The sequence below is a fragment of the Benincasa hispida genome, chromosome 9, assembly GCF_009727055.1.
Source record: "Benincasa hispida cultivar B227 chromosome 9, ASM972705v1, whole genome shotgun sequence".
Classification (NCBI taxonomy): domain Eukaryota; kingdom Viridiplantae; phylum Streptophyta; class Magnoliopsida; order Cucurbitales; family Cucurbitaceae; genus Benincasa; species Benincasa hispida.
The window spans coordinates 33,745,647-33,772,031 of NC_052357.1; positions in this window are offsets into that span (position 1 = coordinate 33,745,647).

Genomic DNA, 26,385 nt, shown 5'->3' on the forward strand with positions numbered 1-26,385 from the left:
CTAGTTGCTGAAGGCTCTGAGCTTGTGTTAGACGATACACACTCTGATAGCTATATTGATAGCTCTGCTGATGAGTCAGAGATTTTGTGCATTCAGAATATTCTTACTTATTATTGGTTGGTTGCTTATTTCTAATGTCTTGGTTTTTGTTACTTTTGGCTATATTTGTAAGCTAAACAAGAAGAGGAGAAGAAGTTTTGATGGTTATTTTGATTTGTTTTATGGATTGATAACTATTTAGTCTGTTTGGTTTTCTTCTAAATCATGCCTTTCCGATTGGTTTGTTTTACCTTAAAAAATAACCAAAGGGGAGCTTGTTACTGCAGTCTACTATAGTGTGATTGGTTTATTTTATCACAAGACTGTAGTGTGGTTGGCTGATTTTATTACAGGAAAAACTCGAGCAACATGTTGTACAACATGTCAAATACATTGCCATTAGCATTATTACATGTCTAGCAGTAGATTCGGCAGAATATCTTTTCCTCATCTATCTGCGTGGTTTGTAGATTTCCTGATAGAGTTGACATTCAATATATGGAAGTAATTAAGGATCTTAGCACTTTAACTACATCAATTTTAAAGGAAAAGCATGCATGTTCATAGTTTTCAAACTATTAGGGTTTCAATATCATACCTTTGATGAAACCTCCAAATTTCTTGAGAAATCCACGTGAATCTTCTTCCTTTTATATAGTAGACACCACTTCAAGTCTTCTCTACTATCCCCAGGCCTTAGATTGAGTTGTGAAACTCAAATTGAGATGAATTTTAAGAGATTTAGGAGTTTGACAGAAAGGAGATATGGTGTTCTTCTTCCTTCAGGTTTTCCAACATGCAAATAGACCAAATTGAAGTAAAAAAACTCAACTTATAATCATCCACCATGCAAATAGTTACGAAGGAAGACTAGCCACTCAATCTTCCATTAAGGATTGAGTGGCATGAGGTGGCATTAAATGGAATTTGTGGGATTTTCCCACTTTCCATTTAATTTCCATTAATTAATCCTAAATAATAAATTAATTAATATATAAAATTTATTTCAAAATATTGACAATCAAATTCAAAATTTTTTAATAAAAAATTTATAACCTGTGAATTAATTAATTAGTTTTTTTTTAATTTGTGAAATTCAAAATTTTTTAATAAAAAATTTATAATTTTGAATTTCACAATTTTAAAAAAATAAAACTAACTATTTAATTAATTACAAAATTGGAAAAATTAATTAAAATAATTAAAACAATTAAATTTAATATTAAATATTAAATTAATATAAAACCTCATTAAATATTTAAATCATATTTAAATATTATTAACTATTAGATCAAATATAATAATCTAAACCTTAAACTTTGTTTGAACATTTCAAATTTTCTTAACACGCTATTCTATGGTTTAATCCTTTTATGAGCTAGTAGAGGGACCTAATGAACCTATAGATCATGAGCTCCAACGATTTGAAATTAATCGACTAAACTCTTTAAACCGAATTAATCACTATTAGTCAACTACCAAGACACACCACTATAGCTCAGTAGTTGCACTCTCCTCACTGTAGATATATTTCTGTCCACTTGATTTAACCATAATTAGTAAGTCGGTCCTTCATAGGTCGTTCGTATTTACAATTAGGTCAAAATTATCGTTTTACCCCTGTAATACATCTTGCTCCTTAAATCTCCACTGATCCTCTATTGAACAATTTGTTTATGGTCCAACCAAAAAACTAAATCCTTCTCTACCATGAGAGGACGAGGCTCCTTTGTTCAAGACCAGGAGTCAGTATTTAAGGGAATAACATATTTGCTAACCCTTAGTTGGATTGAATTGAATTCCGTTTTGCAAGACTACATCCCCAGCTATCTATCCGGTCTTACCCCTAAATGGGAGGCTTATTAAGCGGTGATTTTGAACCATTCTCACCTATGCAGATTAAAGGATAATCCCGAATAGACAAGATTCATAGTTAGCTCAAGATTAAGATCGAGTTACCTTAGGTCGCCGAATTTGAAATAGTCAGTTTTTTTACAGTAAACGGTTGTTATAAAGAAAAGTGACTATTTCTGTTGGGATTGGTGTCCTAATTCTCCCGGAGTCTCGTTGTTTTGTAAAGATACATATTGTTTGATGAATTAAGTAATTGTTATTTAATTCTTGCATCTACTCATATCCAATAAAGAAAGCTCCTTGGTTATCTTATGTGAACTTAAGCATGTATATGTGATATACAAGTGGATCATGCCTTAAGTGATAACCTAAATAGGTCTATAGTATAAGGATTAAGGTGGGATACCTAATCCTGGTGACACTATGGATACGGCCCGCTTTGTAGAGGTTTATAAGTGTTGTAAAATACTATAGATGGTAGATCCTGACCATTCATGTGGAGACGTGCGAGCGGGGGTGTCCTATACAAAGAGTTTGTATAAGACATAGACCACGAGATTATTAGACTCTGTACATAATGTCGTTGATACTAGAGAGTTGCATCTCACCTAAATGACTATAGGTGACACGACCTCAATCCTAAGTGTTTTGAGAACTCCTACCTTTGAGGGCAGTCCTTTGATTAGTATGGGTGAGAGTGGCCAGATTGCCAACTCAACATGCCTACCTTTTTGGGGACTTGTCTGATCTGGGAGTTGGGAACTCAATCTATAAGATGGAATTCACTCCTTTCCTGAAGCAGAGATAAGTAGAGAGATTGCTCCCTTAATAGCTGATTCTGAGGCTTGAACATAGTGGCCACAACTTCTCTTTGGAAGAGAGGACTCAATTATAGTAGGACTATGACTTATGTTCATCAGAGGGATCAGTGGTACTTAAGGAGTTAGATGTAACTACAGGGGCATAACAGTTATTGGCCGAGCTGTACTTACGAGCGATCTATGAAGGGTTGTCGCACTGCTGATTGGTTAAGATGGACATATAATATATCTGTGGTAAGGAGAGTTCAACCGTTGGTCTTTAGTGAAGTGCCTAGCAATTAAGGATGGTGGATCCCGTGACTAAAGAGTTTAGTCAGTTATTCACGTACCGTTTGAGCTTCGAGCTACAGGTCCATAAAGTCGCCTTGATAGCTCAATGGATTCAGTTGAGGATCAATTCTTGGTATTTATTTGAAGTGTTTAAATTGACAAGAGATATTTTGATTATATATGATATAATTGATATGATGTATGAGATACATCTAGTGGAGGATTGATGTAAATGAAATTTACATTAAGTACCATGGAATAGAAAAAGAACTATGGTTTATATGTTTCATGAGATGAAATATTAAAACTATAGGTTATAAATATAGTATGATAAGTTGGCTATCATTTATATTTATAATAATATTAATTATTGGATAATTAAATCTTGTTCTCTGATAACCAATTGAGTGGGAGGTTATTGGTGATTCATGGTAACTTTGAGATAAAAGGAAAATTGTTTTCCTAATTTTAGTAAGCTTTTGCAAAAGGTTGAAAAATTGTTTTGAGTTTTCTCTCTCTCGAAAAAAGCATCTCACGGAAGCTTGTCAAGTAAATATAGATTTACTAAACGACAGCTTGAGCGAAGTAAACGATCGTGAAGTGTTTTGTAAGCGACAGACACTGAACTAAAAGATGAGCTAAACGATCGCTTAGCTGTTGTTAAACGATTGTTTACCTTTAGCTAAACGATATGGCATCGACCTATGCGATAGGTTTCTGTCTTTTTCCACTTGCCCAAACGTGTATATGATTGTTCATTCCTCCTTCGTCTACCTCATTCCAAGTCCACACAGAGCCCACCCTCTGGATTCTCACACCAAGAATACCAAGGTAACCTTCTTGGTAGTGTCATACTCAACTCGACACCGTCGAGGTTTTGTGGAGGTCGTTCGTGTTGCTAGGGAGTTCGTGATCGAGGCGATCGCTGAGGACAAATGCAAAGTGTTCATGTAGTGTTGTGGTCGTGTTGTTCGAGCATTCGAGGTTATTGTGTTCGAGCGTTCATGAGCAAGAAGCATGGAGACGAGTGATAACTGGTAGAAATGCAAGTTATTACAGGTCAAATAAGTAAAACAATGGGAGAATGTGATGGTAAAATAAGCAATATCATGTCCAAAAGCGCTAAACTGAAAGGAATTGCGATCGTGAGCACTCATCGCATAAAAGAAGTTAATTTACCTATTTTGTGCCGGAACAATGCGATGGCGCATATGAAATTGCGATCCAAAGGCACAATGCATTAGCACGCTTGAAGATTGCGATTGCAAGTCATGCGATCATGAGAAGATTCTTAAAAAGGTGGCTGCATAAAGACCTCGCATAAAGGCGACAACATAACAAATCATGATGGGACAGAAAGCTGATAACGGTCGATTCCGAATTTAGTTGATAAGTCGTTGTAAGCCACACTGTATCAAGTACACTCAACTTTCGGTGACCCTTAATCGGCACATCAGAGCAGGGGAATTAATGCCGCCCATCATTGCAATCATTAGCAAGAACGGCTGTTTCACCTTGAAATCTATAAATACCGAAGGCCACCAGTGTAAAAGCGGGAGAGTCAGTGAGAAAAAGTTAGTTTGTTTGTTTGTTCACGTACATACTCATACATATACTTAGAAGATAGAGAAGAGCAAGGAGATGAGGAAGCCGAGAGATCATTCCCGAACAGATCGAGAGACTGCCGAAAAGCCGCACAAAGGAGAGAGGGCCAACACTTGTGAGAGCAAGAATACACATCTAGAACAAAGTTGGAGTAAAAAAGAGTAGTGTAAAAGGCCACGAAAAGCAATATATTACTTACCGGGCTTCTTATCTCTCAAATCCATTTGATATTTTGTATTCAATACTTTATTAACACAAACTGGAAATCTTATTTCAATCTATGTTCAATCTCTCCATACCACGCATGAGTAGCTAAATTTCTGAATGGGTTGAGAAGTACTTAGCTAGCATGACTTAAGATTTACATTTTATACGATCATCTTGTCTTGTGTATGCATCATTCATCATTTGGACATACTTGAGAGAGTAGTCTAAAGGTAGAATTTAGGCTTGAAAGAGTCAAATTAGAATCTAGGTTTGAGAGAGTCGGATTAGAATCGCATAAGCAAGAAATAGAAACTTAGACATAAGTTCTATTGCTATTAACACATCGCATGCGCCCTAGAAATAGGAGTGATTGTATGCGGTCACCTTGTTTTATGTGTGTATCATTTATCATCGCATAGGCAAGAGTAGAGGCTTAGAAATAAATCCTATTGATTGTTTCGCATACACATCGCATGTATCCTAGAAATAGGAATTCTGGCATTCTGCATTGAGAAATGTAGTACTAATATTTTTGTGTAGCATGATCGCATAACTTGTGCACAATCTTAGAAAATGTTAGCTAAACCCCTTCTCAACCTCTTCATCGCACACTCATTGTAACTCTACGCTTTCATCAACTCTGCATTCAACTCTGTTGCATAGGAAAAACCTTAATCAAAACACCATCCACTTCATTTGTTTTTACTACCGTAATAAAATCAAAGTGTTTATCGCATATCTACTCAGTAGTCTCTATATCCGACCCTGGACTTACCAGGACACCTAAGAAGGCTTATACTTGGGCCTTGTTAGGAAAACTTGCATGATCACCACATGTTAACATATCACTGCAAACTCACACCATAACACATCACAATTTACACCCATTAACGAGTCGACATATGTTCGTAGCTTTCTCCTTGTTTATTTGATTGTTCATGCTGTAATTTCTGTATTGATTGCATAACTATATGTTTTGATTACGACTGTAATTTGTAATGTTCATTCATGATTTTAATTTGGAATGATTTATTTTCCGTTGCTCATGGAAATCTCGGATTCGATTTCCTTCAATTTCATGGTCCGGTCTTATGCAAACGTCTTTTGCATAGGATGCCCTACTTGCATGTCTCTACATGAACGATTTTGGAATCATATCATTTGTATTAATATACAAAGAGGGCCGCATCCATAGTGTCCCCAGGATAAGGTACCCAACCTTATCCATATACTTATGACCTTTTTGGTTATATACTAAAACTTGATCCTCTTTTATGTCTCTACATAAAGTTTAAGTATTTATATTATAGCCATGTTTTAGTTTATTGGATTTATAAAAGAATGCAATTCAATAACACTTTTATTGATAGAAAATTTCATTAATAACTTTATTGTGAATAGAATATGTTTAATGCTTACAAACTATGAGTTTTAGGACATTTCCAACATTTATATGGCTACCTTCCTTATTTTTTTACAAATAATATTTATTCACTCCTAAAAGATATTCTCATAGCTAGTCTTATATATATTGTACTCTTATTCATGTTTAAGGTTAGACAACGTATGATAAAAAGTGTGTATTGAGAATTTTGAGCTTAGGTTTTGTCTAAGCCTCAACCTCCATGTATTGGTATTGAAAATCTTTGTATTTGTCGTGGAGACCTTTTTTGTTCGGTAGCCATTGTAGAACTCGAAGAGGAGTTTGATTTGATATTGTATTTAGGAGGAGCCTAAGTAAGTTGAAGATAATGAAAAATCATATTTAGGGGAAGCTTAAATATGTTGAATATGAGGGGATCTCACTCTTAGGGGGAACCTAAGTATGTTGTATTGAGGGGTTCTCATACAAAACTTGGAGAAGCATTAGTGTGTAAGTGAAAGGAGCTCAAACCTAGGGGGAGCCGAAGTTGAAACTGATGAGGAAGCTATACGTGAGTCATTGAAGAGGGAGTCTATCAGATAAGTACTTTAGTTGTAATTGCTGAACTTTTTATACAATGAAGTTTCGTTCCACCTGGCACACAACCTTCTAGACGTAGGTGAATTTACACCGAACTAGGTTATCAATCTCTGTATCTTTATATTTCTATTTGCTTTTGTGTTGTCCACTTGTCATACATATTGTCAGTGACTTCTTGCTTGACATTGCATTCTGTGTTAGATCCACCCTATTTTTTCTTTTTTTCAAAGAAAACTCTTCAATTTGAAGTGGGATGTTATAAATGACGAAACAAGTTGCTATTTATAGGCTAGCAACTTAGTAACTCTCCAAAATACAAAATAAAATGAAATAAATAGAAAAATAAAAAAAATTGTCAAATTTGACTGAATTGAGTTATTATTTGACAAAAATGAAACATAACTCATTCAAATAGAAAAAGCTACAAATTTAGCTTTCATATATATTAAATTTATACATGAAACATCATCTAATTTGAAGTTTCTATCCAATTTAAAAATTTCTAACTTTAAATTTAATTTACGTAATTAAATTAATTTGTTTATATTTCAATATTCAAATGTTTCACTTTAATTCACTGTAAATATTCTAATAACTACAAAAGACTAAAAATTTTAGAACCACTCCAAAAGTATCTTTTTATATATTTATATTCCACATGGTAAGGCATTAGGTTGAAACTAAAATGGGAAACGGCTAAGCTCTATCCATACACCTACATGAATAAACCAATAAAATGCTCGCAGAAGTTGAAACATCATTATCCAAGCAACTGAAACAATAATTGTGGCTATTAATGCATTTAATTTTGAGAACTTCCTTTCTGTTTCCAATTTAACAGAGCTTCCCTTGATCATCTCCCCTTCATCTGGTAAAAAAATTAACATTCAAAATGAGTATCCCAACATGTGATTGCAACTTGCCTAATTCATGTATCATTTAAGTTTTCATACTTGCACGAGTGCTGAATTAATTAGTGTAATCCGTAGTTATTATAGTTCGTGAGTTATAATATAGAACTAGACACAAATAGAACAACTAAAAACTGTAGTTAGAATACGATGTATATAAGAAATTATGCAACACTAGCCAACAGATTACACGAAGCTGGCTACAAAATAATTAGTGGGTACACAATTCTGCAGGCTCTTATAAAACTAGATGGATAACACAAAATCTCCCAAGCATGTATATGGATTAGATTGACAACAAATACAAATATCAAATGAGTTGTGAACATGTAGACACAAGAAAGAATGAGATTGTAGATAGTTGAGGCACGCTTTCGATAAGTATTGTCCTAAAGATAATTATTTGCTACGTGCTTGTTGTTAAGTAGCCTACGATGAATGTCTCGACAAGATACAATGACTGATTCTGGTAGAACAATAACTTTGAACTATCCAAATCTAACAGAACTTTTGGATACTTACTATCAACTTAACTCAATATCAAAAGAATGAAAGATATGAGAAAAGAATCCTTTATATTGGACTGAGATACTCCAAATGAAAAAAAAAAAATAATAAGTTAATATTTATAGACTAGAAATTTATGATTTACTTGGTAGGCAAATCTAAAAACAAAAATCTGAAAACAAGAATTTAATGAAAACTAGGTTGTATTTCATGTTTTCAAATATGTATTTCCTAATGGATATAGAAATTAAACTTTAATTTAAATAATTGTTGAATATGTGTTTGATAGTATATCTACAAACTATAAAGCTAATTATAGTCAATTACTATATATTAGGTTATGAAATATAAACTATTATTAATTAATTTATGAACTTGTTTTATGTTAAAATTTTTGTATAATTATTATTTTGTAATATCGTATAATTTATAATATATTATATAATACATACATTTTAATTTAACAAAAAATAATTGAGTTGAAATACTATATTTGTAAATATTTTTATTTTATCTTTTTTTTATTATAAGTTTTCATTTTAAAATTTTAAATTCAAAACTTGAATACACTGAAAACATAAAAATGTTCTTTTTAGAATTTGTCTTGTTTAGATTACAAAAACAGAATCTACTTGCTATCCACCAAATGCAAATTCTTTAATCTAAAAATATAAAACAGAATATGAATTGACTACTAAATAGATCCTTAGTAAATCTAAAAAGATATATATTATAATTTAATATAATAAAAATAATCATTGAAATATGTATCAAATATAACTCAATCAAATAGTTATTCGACACTACAGTAAAAACAAGTTTCCATTACTCAAAAAAATTGTCATAAATACATTTTTTTTTTTACTCTTTTCAATCCATGAATCCCTTATCAAAGAAAGTGCTTGGATGACATATCTAAAATCTGTCATTATTGGTTGTTTCATGACTTTTCAATAGTCAACGATAAACATTTATTGACATTTATCACCTCTCGTAATAACATTTTCTATAACAATTTAACATTATCAATAAATGATCCAAAAGTTGAATATTTTTGTAAATTAAACCTTTACCGTTATTGAAAATTTGTCACAAAAGCATTATTCATGTTCCATTTACCGTGTCAATAATATTTTAATCATGCCACTTTCTGAAAATAATTGAATTACGTACATCGACATTTATTATAGTCATCGAAGTTCGATTGATGACAGTATTCCAATACCATATTAATACTTCTCATGACATTTGTGAAATATAAAAAAATTGTTTAAAATGATGGATAATTATTTGTTTCATATCCCTATCATTACACCTATGTTTCCTCAAATTTTGACACAAAATAAGTATAAACATAAACATAAACATAAATATAAACTTTCATATCTAACAATGAAGTTTGTAATGTTAATACAAGAAAACTGTATATAAGGAAACTAATAACAAAACTTTAGTTAAGTTATTTACAAAGAAACTAAATACAACTAAATGTTAAAAAAAAAAAAAAAAAGTATTCACTATCCCAACAAAAAGAATACATATATAAATAATTTGCTTGATGAGTTTCCTCGCTTCAATAGATTTGTGCAAAGACCTAATAAAAAATATTCATCTTAGAATTCAATCTAATACACATGGCATATGACGTTACACTATGAGTTTCGTATTCTCAATTCAGAAAGAACAATCATGACAATGTTCTCAAATGACCACTTAGGAGTTTGACTATGAATCTATAATGCTACATTGTGGGGATGGAATGTCATTGCTAAATGGGACCCATTGCCTAAACTTGAGATTCACATTGTAATTCAAACACCACAAATATACAATTTCACCACTTTATAAGATATAGAACAATTTGGTTCCTTATATACCAAATAACCCAAGCATGTATTTTAGTGTGAGGTAATAAGAAGTATAAGTTATGATCCTCATCCAGAAAGCATAAAGTATATGTATTACTAAAAAAGAGACCGCACCCTCCTCCAAACATCACACCACACTTAAGGTAACTCTATCAAACTCAAATGCCTCGTCAAAATCCCAAATAGGGAAGATGAATGGGTGTGTTGTTGGTCATTTTCTCTGCTCTTGAAACAAACACTTGACAGTAAAAAGTAATTTGTATATAGTTAAAACTTATCCGAATAGTCCAAATCTAGACCGAAACTACAAATAAAAGAATAAATTATGGTATTTGATAAAGGAGCTAGGAAAGGGTCCAAACAAAGCTTTACCATCGATACCTTATGGAAAAGAACTTAGGTCGTCCTTGCTGAAAAATATTCGAATGTGTCTAAAACTAGTCTAAACCTAACGATTGAAGAGTTTCAAGTTTTAGAATGAATTTAAAACACTTAAAATCTATAATCTACAGAAGAATTTTTAAGAGTTAAAACACTAAATTAGAACATGTGAAGACAAAAAGAGTTTGAAAGGACCAACTAAAGTAGCTAAAATTTAGAGCCTTAAAAGTGAATAAACTCTACATGAAAGAAATAAAAGATATAAACCAACACAGGCAATAGGAGACAAACAATTATCATAATGAACCTACTCTTTTCCAGCTTTTTGTAAAATTAGCCAAAAACAAAGTCAAAGGAGACTACCTACGAATGAAAGAAGACTAATTATCAAACACTCACTCTTACTTAAAAATTGAAATTTACCAAAACACTACAACAATCCCCAAACAAAGCTTTAGTGTTCTAAAAAAGGGGGAGATTTAGTGCTTTCCAATTTTAGTTTCTTTGTTTATTAAATAAAATATACTTGTGATTTACTATTTAATGGATATTAATTATAGTCAGAGATTGGTAACACAAATTTTGGAAGAGTTAAAAGTGATAATTTTTTTTTTGAAAAAAAAAACAATTGTTTTTTTGTGTTTGTATAACTGATTGTTAGTAAATATTAGATAAAATATTCAAATCATATAAAATTTTAAATAAATATATTATAAATTTATTGTCAATATGAAAATAATTGAAATAATATGTTTACTTTAGTCCATGTAACTAAATTATACTAATTTAGATTTAATTTGTCAAACATTGTAACTATTTTTTTTAATTTAAAATTAAAATTAACTAAACACTATTTTCCTTCATTACACAACTAGTTTTTTCAAAAGTACAGCGACCAATAATTATTTTAAAACTACGAAAATCCCAAACTAAGTGAAAGTTTACTTTGGTTCATATAATTAAATTGCACAAATTTAATATTAATTTACTGAACACTGTAGCTAACTTTTTCTAATTTAAAATTAAAATTTACTAAGTGTTATTGATAGTTTACCTAACACCATAACTAGTTTTTCGTTTATCGCTCTTTCATGAAAATTAATATAAGTCATAGATTGTTGACAATAAAAAGTAGTCTTAAAAGTGAGTCTGCTGGATGGATGACCCAAAAATTTGATAAAAATGTTTTCTCACCCACAAAATCACTTCTATCTCTCGCTATTGCTCACCTGAGTTGGTCGCGTCAGAGCTACTTGCATTGACTCATCGTCTTAGAGAAGAAGAAAAAGACATATAGAGGAGAAGAAACTGGAGAAGAAGATTTCTCGTACCAGAGAAGAATAGGGAAAAAAAAAGAAGGGCAATACCGTAACTTCACTTGGTTATGACATAAGCAAAGAGGCATTTGACATTTTTTTTTTTCAAAAACTGAGAATGATGTAGGTTTACTGACTAATTAAACATTTGTTGGCGACCCAATTTCAAATGTAAGATTTGGGGGAGGCGCAGTTTGTTCTTAACATTCAAATCTCAAGGGATCGAAAAAACAAAATGCTAGTCTTATCTCAGGCATCATACATTGACAAGATGCTTGTCAAGTATTCAATACAAAACTCCAAGAGAGGTTTATTAGCTGTCATGCATGGAGCTGCTTTGTCTAAGGAACAATGTCCTAAGATACCTCAAGAAGTTGAGGAGATGAGATGGATCCCCTATACATCAACTATTGGTAGCTTGATATATGCGATGTTATGTACTAGACCTGACATCTGCTACACAGTGGGGATAGTCAAATATCAGTCAAATCTAGGATTAGATCATTGGACTACTGTTAAAACTATCCTCAAGTATCTTTGAAGAACGAAGGACTACAACTTCGTGTATGGGTCTAGGGATTTGATCCTTATAGGATACACAAACTTTGATTTTCAGACTGATAGGGATTTTAAGAAATCCACTTCTAGATCAGTATTCACTCTTAACAAATGGGCTGTAGTTTGAAAAAGCGACAAGCAAGGATGCATTGCTGACTCCACCATGAAGGTAGAGTATGTAGCGACTTGTGATGCTACTAAAGAGGCTGTTTAGCTTAGAAAATTCTTTACTGATCTAGAAGTGGTTCCAGACATGTCAAAGTCCATCATCCTTTATTGTGATAATAGTGGTGTTGTGGCCAATTCCAGGGAGCCCAGAAGTCAAAAGCACGAGAAGCACATAGAGCACATAGAGAGGGATTTAGTCATAGTTGAGCTATGACTTATTGATCATTAGAGGAATTAGTGGTACTTAAGAAGTTAGATATAATTACAAGGGCAAAATGGTCACTTTTGTCCAACTGTACTTATGAGGCATCGTTGATTGGTTATCTCCAATGAACACAAAATATATATGTAGTGCGAAGAGTCCAACTGTCGATCTTTAGTGGAGTGACCAATAGTTAATGGAAGTTAGTTAATTTAATTAAAGAGTTTAATTAATTAACCAAGTACCATTGGAGCTTCAATCTATAGGCATAAGGTCTCCTAAGTAGCTCAATTGGGATTATTGAGAATAAAGTTAATTTTGGATTAATTTGAATTGTTCAAATTAACTGAGAAAATTAATTATATTGATATAACTAATATAATGTATATGATACATTATAATATAAAGTATAATTTGAGAGGAAATAAATATTTGAATATGATTTAAATATTAATTATATGAATATAATTCATATAAATACTATAGGTTAAATTTAATTTAAATTTGATTCATATTAAATACTATACGTTGAGAGAATTTCAAACTATAGGTTATAGTATATTTCATATAATATAAACTCTAGGTTATATATTTTATATTAGATATAACATATAGTTTAATATATTATATAGTAAGCTAGTGATTATATAATTATATATATTAATTAAGTTAAAAAATTATTTTTAATTTAATATTAAATTTGAATTAATTAAAGGAGTGAGTTATGGAAATAATTACCCCCCATTATTCTCTCGTTCAATATCGTGGAAGGGGGCAGTTTCCAAAAGAAGATTATCTTCTTCCCAAGTTAACATAAAAGGTTTATGCTCTCGATCTCCCCAACCAATTCTCTGAAGGAAATATTCCTCTCAGATTTAATCTTCCCTCTCCCAAAATTAAGAAAAGCCCACAAAACTCCGTTTTTGATTTTCACCCTCTAGAAAGTACAAAGGTTTCCGTTGTGATAGTGTTCAACTAAATTGGATATGGGTTTGCTATTTTGATAAGTTCGTGATCCAAGGGTTTTGAAGTATTCGTGATCAAAGAGAAGAATTCGAGAAGAAATTGTGACTTCAAGGGTATGTATTACAAAACCCTAATTTCTTCTATTTTCTTTTCTTCTACCATGCTATAATTTTTAGAATGCATAATGGTTTTCGTCCTTTGATTTATTGTTTCTGTGAAATAATTAAATTGGGATCTGATCCCCTTCTGCTACGAATGTTAGCTCATCCCTTCAAAGAAAGCTACTAAACTGTTGATGATCTTTTTGTAAACACAAAGTTCATCAACATTTTGGTCAATACCATAAGACTTAATCTTAGTATCAAATCTAATATTCCAAGATCAAGATGCTTGTTTCAATCCATAAATGGGTTAATTAAGCTTGCAAACCATTTGCTCTTGACCTTGGGTACTGAATCCCTCTAGTTGTTACATATAAATGGTCTCTTCAAGATTACCATTCGAAAAAGCAATCTTGACGTCCATTTGCCATATTTCATAGTCATAATATGTGATAATGGACAAGAGAATCTGGATAGATTTAAGAATGGCAAAAGGTGAGAAAGTTTTTTTGTAGTCCACTCCCTCAACTTGGGTATAACCTTTTGCCACCATTCTAGCCTTAAAGATTTACACCTTATAGGATTGAAGTACATAAACTTCATTTCGATATCCATAGCCTTAACTCATTCATCTCTGTCCACATCATTCATTGTCTGTTTATAGGTTAATGGATCCTCAATGTCGCCATTTGATATGACAGTTAGGGTTTCTGTTAAACCCATATAGCTAGAGGTTGATTCTGTTAAACCCATGTGCATGCTTATAAGATCATGCAACTATATAATATAACAATTATATTAAATATGATGCATGAATAATGTTCATCCTAAGGTGAGATTTTAAAACTATACTGCATAATTATGCAGAATCGAGCGTTAGGGAGCTAGCAGAATTGAAACGGACCAAATCAGAGCTCTAAGAAAAAGCAACTAGTCAAAAGAAAAAAAAGACACGTGAAATTACAAAATTGCCACTGAGCAGAGTGCAGTGCTACGCTCCTAGAGCACAGAGATGTGCTCAAAGGCAAAATCATGCCTAAACGAAAGCGGCATGAAGAATACAGCTGCACTCTAGGCTGACACTATGATAAGAGTGTCGCTGTGCTGTTAAATAGCACAGCGATGCTCGACCAGTTTTATATAAGTGTTTTTCCTGATTTTTAGGTCATTCTCTTCAGGCTTTCAACCCCCAATTTAATTTTCTCCTCTCTTCTTCACCTTTCCTCTATAACTCTTCATTCTTAGACCAATTCTATGATTGTAAAGCTTATCTTGGACCGATTTTGTGGCTAAGGTATGTAGCTAGCTTTAGTCTAGGACAAATCCATGGATCTATTGTGAGGATTTTGATTTTGATTTATATTTCTCTTTGATTTTCTGTAGTTCTTAATTGTGTCTAAATTGCTATGCTTAGATTTATGCTTAGATTGATTACCTTTCATATCTTCTTTGTTAGGGTAGAGATAAATACGTCTTGTGTATGAATCCCATTAGGGAAAAATTTTCAAAGCGTGTTTGGTTAAATTTCTAAATTGACTAGAACAATTATTTTTGTAGTATTGCATTTTATTCAAGAATACAATTGATTAGTATCTATGCCTTTTCATTTTTTAATTGTTTTAGTGAGAACCTACTAAACTTCTATAGACTAATTTAAATGGAGTTAAGATAGATGTAAGATTTCTATGGGTGCTTGAACCCAATTAATCGAATATTTGTTTTAGTTAAGCGATCAATTAGTAATTAGGGTGCTTGTCATGGCTATCCAAGCAAGTTGACCAAGCATATTAAATCAAGAGAAATAATATTTAGTAATCCTATGATCAATCGAACATTGGGTGGAACCTAAGTCCAGAGCTAGGCGTTTCTTTACTTTTCCTACACTTTTACTTTCTTGAACCTTAATTTTTCGCAATTTACATTCCCGCATTTTGTTTTCTTATCAATCCAAACCACAAAACCATCATATCTACTACTTTTCATAGACTGATTTAACTTAGAGAAGTTCTATATTAGGCTCCATGTGGTTTAACCCCAGACTTGCCGCTTGTGCTACTAAGTAGTATAAGTAGTTGGCTTAGTGAATTATAAATTTTATTTGTTTAGTGAGGGTTCTAGGTGACAGCAAATTCAATCTGACAACAACGTCACAACGCTGTGCCTTACATTCTAGCACAAAATGTTGTGCTCTACTTCGTTCTTCGTCTGGATTCCTCTGTTTTTTATATCCCTCCTCAGCAACTCTTGCCAAAACAAGGACATAGATTTACAGACTCAATAGCATAATTAAAATGTCCAAAACCTTGGACCCTTACATATTTTAATCTCATCAAAACATTAAATCTACGGTACCAAAAACCATAAACATCCATTTCGCAAACCAACATTCAAAATGTAGAACAAACTTACCTTTTCTCTGATTTTTGTTTCAAAAGAGAAAATTACAAATGTACGATTTGGTTCTGATACCAATTGAAGAAATTGGATTCCTCGCAGAAGCATGTGAATGTCGTTGAAAGTGCCATTCAATTTTGAAAACCACAAAATTTCAGAGAAGAACATACATAATATGAACAACAGGATAAGAACATACAAAATATGAACAATAGGATAAACAATTTAATTAAATCCTATAAGCATGCAACTTCTACAAAGAGAAAGAGGAAGAGAAAACTCACCCTTGTAGAATTTCTCTTCACGAATTTCCTCTGCACTGAGATCACAATTCTTCTCCTTGCGAATAGCAAGAACTCTTCCAAAACACAAACTCCAAGAAAAACTAAAACACATGACACCACCACGTAGTGACCTTGTTATTCTCCAACAAGGAATGGAGTTGTGGGATTTTTTTTTTAGAGTTTTTGAGAAAAAGGGAAGAGTGATGGTAGAGAGTTCTTAAAACAAGGAGTTTTGAGAGATTTCTTCCGTGTGTTTCACTTTAACCCCTTAACCTCTTTATTATGTATTCTAAATACAGATAAAGATGAAAAGGGAGAAGGGGGGAGTTACTCTAACTCCCAACCCACATGAAAGAATAACTTCCCTGTAATGGGGAATTATAAATAATACTAACTTAATATAATATACATTATGATTAATTAACTAACTTAATTAATCAATCGTATAATATACATTTTAATCAAATTAAAATACAAATCTTTCTTTTAGTCTATGGTTTTAATATGAATCTTAGTCACATTAAATTTTAACCTATAGTATATGAATCTTATTCATATAATTAATAATTGAATCTTATTCAAATATTTATCTCTCACATATTATATACTTTCAATTATAAATCATATTTATAATTAACTATATACTATAATGTATCAATATACGTTATACATTATATTAATCACATTAATATAATTATTACCTTTAATTTCCTTAAATAATTTGAAAACATTTCAAATTATTCCAAAAACAATTATTTCTTGTTTTATCCTTAGTGAGCTAGCAAGGGGAACTTATGAACCTAGAGATTATAAACTCTAATGATAAGAGATTAAATAAATAAAATTTTTAATAAAATTAATCAACATCCATTAATTGTCTATGACTCCACTAAAGACCGACAATTACACTTTTCGCATTGTATAGATATTTCTGTGTCCACGGATATAACCAATCAACAGTAAATTGATCTTTTACAAATTGTTCGTAATTACAATTGGGTCAAATTATTGTTTTATCTCTGTAGTTACATCTAACTTCTTAAGTACCATTGATCCCTCTAATGAACAATTAGTTATAGTCTAACTATAAAGTAGACCCTTATCTGGCCAGTGAGAGAGTGAAGGGCCTCATTGTTCAAGACCCAGAATCAAGTCTTAAGGGAACAATTCATCTATTTACCCTAGAATCAGGATGATGTGGATTCCATCTTGTGTAGCTATGTTCCCGGTTCCTTACTTGGACAAATCCCCAAAATGGTAGGCATATTGAGTAGTGAATCTAGTCACTCGCACCCATACAAATCAAAGAAACAAGAGCTCACAACTCACTCAAAATGAAGGTTAAGTCACCTATGGTCATCCTAGTGAAATGTTAATCTCTTAATGTAACGACGTTATAATCATTTCGTGGTTCGATCTTATACAAACTCTTTGTATAGATACCCCTACTCTTATGTCTCCACATGAATGATTAGGATCAAATTGCTTGTAATACTTTACAACTATTGTAATAATTACAAAGTGGGTCATATCTGTAGTGTCACCAGGATAAGGTACCCAAACTTATCTATATAGTATAGGTCATTTTGGTTATTATTTAAACATGATCCACTGTATGTGAACCACGTACATGTTTAAGTTAGATAAAATAACCTTGGATCTTAGTTATTGGTTTGGGTTAATGCAAACTAAATGTCGAATAAAATAATAACTTATTTTATTAAATAAATAATCCATATACAAAATTTAAAAACTACGAAACTCACGAAATTTAGGGCATCAACCCCAACAAAGGGGAATTGGTAATTGGAAATGTTTGGATCTAGATGTAGGGATATTCCTATGTAATTCTTTTTCCCTAGCTTTTTATATTTTTTATTTGAATTCTTAATTTTGTAAATGTAAGGAAGAAGCATGAAGATATTCATCAAACTTTCATTGCCATTGTTTCGTTTGAGTTTATGAAGTCTTTGTGTTTGGGTACAAATCTATTGGTCTCACTTACATGGAAACCAAAGAAAGTGAAATTGACCAATTGGTTGGTGGTATAATTGGATTAGTTTTAACTGAAATTGAGTTTTCTTTTAATTGGACTTGTATAATTGTCTTTTTCTTTTTTCATGGCAGTTTGACAAAATTAAATAATTAAGAGGTCCTGTTCTTGATGCTTGGACTCAGTGAATGTAGTATAGTATTGTTTGTAACACCTAAAGACTTTAATCTATAGTTTCAGTCAGATTTTGAACAGCTTTTAACGAGGTTTTGGGACTTTTTGGCATCGTTCGGTAGGTAATGGCTTACTTCGAACACCTTTGTCTTAAGAAACAAGAAAATGGAGAATTTGTTTTATTATCTTTTCATATATTCCAAATATAGAGATGACACATGTATTTATAGAAGATTACATCAAAACAGAAAATAGCTAAAACAGTTAAAGTCATTGGGCTTAATTTCAGCAATGGGCTTTGGGCTAGACTTCCTTAATGTGCTATCTTAACATCCCTCCTCAATCCAATAGAAGATCCAGATATGACATTGAGCTTGGAACAAAGCTTTAGTAAAGCTTGTGTAGAGATGGCCTTGGTAAATATGTCTGTTACTTATGCTAAAGCTGGTAGATGTCGTATATCAATCTTCTTTGCTAAGACAAGGTCACGAACAAAGTAAATATCAATTTCAACATGTTTAGTCTTTGAATGAAGGATTGGGTTTACACTTAGATGTACAGAATTGAGTTTGTCACACCAGATTATTGGAGTTTGTTCAACACAGATTTTCAACTCATTTATTAGTGACTTTAACCATAATACTTCAGTAGCTCCAAGAGCTAAAGCTCTATATTCAGCCTCAGGACTTGATCTAGTAATAATAGATTGTTTTCTCGAATCCTAAACAATAGGATTATTTACAAAGAAGATACAAATACCTGAGGTAGATTTGCTGTCATCTGGATCAGAAGCCCAATCAGCATCTGTAAAACTAATGATATTGAGAGTGAATGCTTTCTGGAGATATAGACCACATTCAAGAGTTCCTTTAAGATATCTTAGTATCCTTTTGACATATTGTCAATGGATAACTGTTGAAGAATGCATGAATTGACCTGCTTTGTTTACACAAAAGGAAATTTCAGGTCTTGTTAAAGTAATATATTGTCAAGCTCCCACAATACTTCTATATAAAAAAGGGATCATGAAACTTGTCACTTTGAGTGGTTGATATTGTTGTTGAGCTGACAGTTGGAGTTGCAATACCATTAGCTTCAAAAAAATTTGCTCGATGTAGTAGATCAATTGTGTATTTCCTCTGAGATAAAAACAGTCCTCCAATCTTGGGATAGGATACTTCAATGCCAAGGAAATATGTTAACACTCCAATATCTTTCAAAGAGAACTTTCCATTCAGCACATCAATGATCTTTTGATTGAATGTTTCTGAACTTCCTGTTATTACTATGTCATCAACATAGATTAATATGTAGCACTTCTCTGTTTCTGTCAACCTATACAATAGTGAAGAATCAACTTTGGATCTAATAAAACCCAAGGAATAGAGAAATGAGCTTAGTCTTTCAAACCAAGCTCTTGGAGCTTGTTTAAGACCATATAATGCTTTATTCAATTTGCATACATATCTTGAATTTGATTCCTCAATGAAGCCAATTGGTTGTTCCATATAGATTGTTTCTGTCAATATACCATGAAGAAATGCATTATTGATGTCAATTTGTCTCAGCTTCCATCCATTAAAAAAAAAACATAAGTAAAAAGAACCTTGATGGTTATAGACTTTACAACAGGGCTAAAGGTTTCAATGTAGTCTATATCAGCAGCTTGATGAAACCCTTTTACTACCAGTCAAGCCTTATATCTTAAGATTGAGCCATCTGAATTTCTTTTTATTTTGAAAATTCATTTGCAACCAACAATTTTACTGTTTTCAGGGCGAGGAATCAGACTCCAAGTTTGATTTTTTTATTAAAGCATCAAACTCCTCCTTCATAGCAGCTTTCCAATGATCACACTTCAAAGCTTATTTTGCATTTGGAGGTTCAGCCTCCTTATAGTCCAGTAGGTAGACTTTGGGTTTGAATATCTCATTCTTTGCTCTTGTTGTCATAAGATGTGTTGAGATCAACTGCTGAGAGGTTGAAGAAATGTTTTCAGAGGTAATATTATTTCCTTCAGTAGGAAGGTTTGAAGGTATCGCTGTTGTGAGTTCAATGTTTGTATTTGATGTTTCAGCAGGGCTATTAGCAGCAGTAGGACTATTTTCATTAGCAAAGTTATTATCCGTTGAACTTTCAACTGATGGATGATTATTCTGATTACTGTCAGACTGTGTTGTTAAAGGATCAACAATAGTATCAGTAGCTATTGGTTCAACTGTCGTGGCTCAAGTATCAATGGGAGAAATGGGAGATATTTAAAAGAGGGTTAGAGGTTTGTTGGGAGAAAGTAGATGAGATAACACTGGACAATTGGATGTATTTGGTGTTGGTATATGTGAAAAAGTGGAGATAGGAGACATTTCTTTTGAGTAATTAGAAAGGTCTGGCTTTTTAAGAAAAGGGAAGGATTGTTCAATAAATTTGACATGTCTGGAGATATATACCCTACCATCAGAAGAAAGACATTTATAGCCTTTATGTTGATTGCTATAACCAAGAAAAGTACATGGTGTAGATCGAAATTCAAGTTTATGATTATTATATGGACGAAGACAGGGAAAGTAGAGGCAACCAAATACTTTTAGAAATGAATAGTCTGGTGTTTTGTTGAATAGAATTTGTAAGGGGCTGAGATCATGAAGATTTGTGAAGGGAGCCGATTTATGAGATAAACGGCTGTAGAGAATGCTTTATCCCAATATTCCAATGGTATATTTGATTGGGAAAGAAGAGTAAGGCCAATATAAAAAATATGGCGATGTTTTCTTTCAACAACGTCGTTTTGTTGAGATGTATATGGACAAGAGAACGTATGTTCAATGCCATGATTTTTTTAAAAATGAGAAAATATTTTGAATTCACCTCTTCCATCAGATTGGAAATGAATGATTGAAGTACTTAGAAGTTTTTCGATTTGAGTTTTGAAGATTTTGAAATCTGAGAATGCTTCTGATTTATTTTTCAAAAAATATATCCAAGTGTATTTGGAATATACATCAATGAAGCTGATGTAATATTTGAAGCCATTTTTAGATGTTTGATGAGACCCCACAAGTCTGAAACAACTAATTGGAGTGGTGTTGTATAGACAGGTTGAAGATAAATGAAAAGGTAAAACATGACTTTTACCAAGAACACAAGCTTGACAAAAGGAAATCTAATTATTATTGAGAATATTTTTTCAGATTAAAGGTTTTAGCTACATGTTTTACAACAGATAAAGATGGATGACTAGTCTTTGATGTAAAACATCAATGGAAGGTACATTATGGGAATATACTGAAAGACAAGTATTTTGAGAAACAGCAGATGATTTTGACATATGAGTAATGGTGTTGGGGTTGAGATCCTAGGAATGAGATGAAGCTTTCTCTACTTTAAAAGAATACAAGCATTCATGAAGAGTACCTTGAAGGAGTATAGAATTGGTTGCTCGATCCTTCACAAGACAATAAGAGGGATGAAATTCAAAAAAGACACTATTATCAAAAGCAAATTGGCTAACACTAAGTAAGCTTTTGGTAATAATAGAGACATGAAGTAAGTTTCGAAGATGAAATAGTCTATTTTGAGTTTTAAAAGAAGAGTAACCAAGATAGGAAATTGGCAAACATGAACCATTAGCTACTTGAGTTTGCTGACCTCTAGAAACTTCATTACTCATAGTTAAATTTGTAAAATCATTTGTTGTATGATTTGTTGGATACCAATTCGTATCTCTATTTAAATCAACTATAAAGGCTATTAGAGATGATTGGGTGGTCCTAGGTACTGACCAGGAACTTTGAAATAACATTTCTTAGCAATATGACCCATCTTAGTACATATTTGACATTCAACCCTATTTTGCCCCAATTTTTATTTCCTCCTTTTGAGTTCTTATATTGATTATCATGAGAATTCTTGTTCATCTCCATATTATTGTTTCTAGTATTATCTTGAATAGCAAGATTTACAGATAGTAATATGGATGATGTTGCAACCATTTTTTCTTTCTCAAATCGACTTTCTTGAGATAAAAGAAGAGAAGTAATTTCTTGTAAATCAAAAGCATTCTTTTGTGCAGTAATCACAGATACAACTGAATCATATTCCGTACCCAATCCAGAGAGTATATGTAATATATGATCTTCGGTAGACATTGGCTTACCAGAGGCATTTAATCAATCAATCAGATTCTTCATTTTTCGTAGGTAATCCTTGATGGAAAGTTCTCCTTTACGCATATTTTGTAGTTCGATTTCATATGCATATAATGTTGGCTAGATTTTTTGTTACGAACATTGCATTCAAATTCTTCCAGATTTTGCTTGACGTCGTGCAATGAAGTAAGTCTCCAAGAATTTCTTCTTCGATTGAGCCCAACATGAAAAGATTAGGCGATCTTGTCTTCTCCATTGACTGTAAGATGGAATTTCTTTTTGTATGTTGACATTTTCTTTATCTTCAAGATTTTGTTTGGTAGAGGCTTTTCACTGTATATGTGGTGTTGCACTGATGGACTTGGAAAAACAAAAATAGAAGGAAAAAAAAAAACAATTTGGACTTTGCAAACTAAAGAGTCTGGCCCAAATAGACAAATACCACTTACTTGTTTTCAGCTGGAAATCGATTCTATGTGCTAAAAGCACAATCCTCGTGAAGAAGAATCTTCACCACACACGTTGATGACGCTGATTAACTTTGAGCACTCACAGAAAAGAAAGAACTTTAATGACTAACACATTCTTTCTTTCTTTCAGAAAAATAACCGAGAGAGGAAAAGGAATAACAATGCGAAATGATGTCGAAATTCTGCAAGATTATTGAGGAGCTAAAGAATACGAGCAAGAAGATAAAGAAGATGAAGGGAAGAAGAAGGAACACAAAAGATTCACGAAGAGAAGCTGATTATTGTAGATGGGGAGCTGCAAGGGTTATACAAAGATAATTCTCTGGTCTAGTTTTATCTCTAGATGTAATTTTTCTCTCTTGAATGTACAAGTATGATTACAAAATTATTTATAGACAATCTTGTATAACTGATTCAACAACTTTTGAAGTTGTTTTTCACTGCTTGTAATAACAATCTCCACCTTGAAAGAAAACTGTAAGTTGTTTCTTCAACTTCTCTTTATTGACTCTCTTCATCTTTAACATTTGTCTCTCAGCTCAAACCCTATAACATCGAGGCATTTTTTAAGTTTGAGCTGAGTGACAGTCTTGGTTAACATATCAGAACCATTCTCTGAGGTATGTACGTTCAAAACTTCGATCTGCTTATTTTCAATCTGTTCTTGTATGAAATGATATTTCACGTCTATGTGCTTTGTTCTGTTGTGATATTGACGATGCTTAGATAAGTGTATAGTACTTTCATTATCACAAAATATCTTTACTGTATCTTGTTTGATCCCAAAATCACGTAGGAGTCCCTTTAGCCATAATCTCTTCTTTACTGCTTCTGAAAGTGCAATGAACTCTACTTCAGTAGTGGAGAGGGCTACTACTGACTGTAATGTAGCCTTCCAACTTAGAACACACCTTCCATATAGGAAGATATAACCTGATAAGGATCGCCTCTTGTCTAGGTCTCCAGCATAGTCCGAGTCAACATACCCTACTAATTCTAATTCTCTGTCTGATAGCTGTTGATACAGTAGTTTAGCACTTGTAGTGCCTTTAATATATCTCATTATTCATTTGGTTGCCTCTAATGCCTCTTTCCCAGATTAGCCATGTACCTACTTACCAGACTTGTAGCATAAGCAATATTCGGCCTTGTAGACACCATTAGGTACATTAAACTTCCCACAACTTGGGAATAGGGAATAGTTGACATTAACTTCAAATGTTCAATGTCAGATTCTTTAGTGAATTTTCTGCTAAGAGTTTGAAATGATTAGCAATAGGAGTACAAACTGATTTAGCCTCTGTCATATGATATTTCTTGAGTAGCTTCTAACAATATTGAGACTGATCAATGCTAAGTGTGCATGATTTTCTATTTCTTATTATATCAATGCCTAATATTCTTTTTGCATTGCCCATGTCTTTCATTTCAAATTCTGACTTGAGTAAATCCTTGACTTTATTCAAATCTTGCATAGTTGTTCCTGATAACAGCATATCATCCACATAGAGTAGCAAATAGATAGGATGAGTGCAGGTGTGAGTGTTTATATAAACACAACTATCATAGGAACTCTTGATAAAGCCATTCTATTGCACAAAGTCACTAAATCTTCTGTTCCAACACCTAGGGGATTGTTTAAGGCCATAGATTGAACTTTTAAGTAAGCAAACATGGTCTTCTTTCCCTCTGACTTCACACCCTTTAGATTGACTCATGTAAATGACTTCATCTAGGAAACCATGTAAGAAAGCTATTTTAACATCTAGTTGCTCCAACTCTCGATCATTCTGAGCCATAATAGACAGTAAGAGTCTGATAAAAGTTTGTTTGACCACAGGAGAAAATATCTCATTGAAGTCAACACCTGTTCTTTGAGTAAATCCTTAGCTACCAACCTAGCTTTATATCTAGGTCCTTGACCATTAGGGAATCCCTCCTTATATTTATACACCCATTTGGATGCAATTGGTTTGCAGCCTTTGGGCAAAAGTGTCAACTCCCAATTATTATTTCTGACAAGTGAATCAACTTCTTCATTCATTGCTTCTATCCACAAGTTAGCTTTAGGATAAATTATTGCTTCTTCAAAGGTTGATAGTTCTGCTTCATTATATAGATCTAAGGTATTTAGAGCTAAATTGATATAGTCATCATATCTTGAAGGTAGCACAATAGTTCTTCTTTGCCTATCTCTTGCTAGGTTATACCTCTTAAATCTGGTTCTTCTTGCTCTGGATCAAAAATAGCATCTTCTACTTCTTCTTCATGATGAGATAGTTGATCAAAATGTGATTCTGAGCTTAAAGGATCAATGATAAGGTTAAGAACTTGCTCCACCTCAATCGTATCATTCTCCCTTTGAGGTGTTGTAACACTTGGAGTAGATCCTTGCATAAACATCTCAGTCTCCCTGAAAACAACATCTCTACTAGTAATACACCTCTTTTCTGTAGGATGACATTCTGAAACCCTTCACTCCTTCTGTTAAACCCAAAAACATACATTTCACAGCTCGGGCAACCAACTTCCCCTTGTTCTGGTGAACAAATCCTGTGCAACCAAAGACCCTTAGATTATTTAGGTTTGGAGGTTGTTTGGTCCACCTTTATTCAAGAGTTAGCAAATCAAGTGAGGCATTAGGGCATCTATTAAGAGTATAGACAGTGTAAGATTCTGCCTCAGCTCAAAACTTCTCAGGAATGATAGCATCAGACAGTAGGTTTCTAACTCTTTCCATAATTGTTCTATTCAATCTCTATGCCACCCTATTTTGCTGAGGTGTATACCTAACATTCTTGTGTCTAATAATCCCCTGCTATCTACAAAAAACATTAAAATCTTCTGCACAGAACTCAAGCCCATTATCAGTTCTTAGACATTTAATTTGACTGTTAGACATTTTTTCAACCATAGTCTTCCATTCTTTGAATTTATCAAACACTAAATCCTTAGATTTAAGGAAAAATATCCAACATTTTCTAGAATAATCATCCACAAAGGTTAAAAAATACTTGGCTCCACTCAAAGACTGGAAAGGTGAAGGACCCCATAGGTCCGAATGCACATAATTAAGGATGGCCTTGGTTGTATGCTGAACCTTTACAAAACTCTACCTTGTAGCTTTGCCTACCACACAATGTTCACAGAAGGATAGGCTTTGATGAATTCCCTTAGGTAGAATTTCC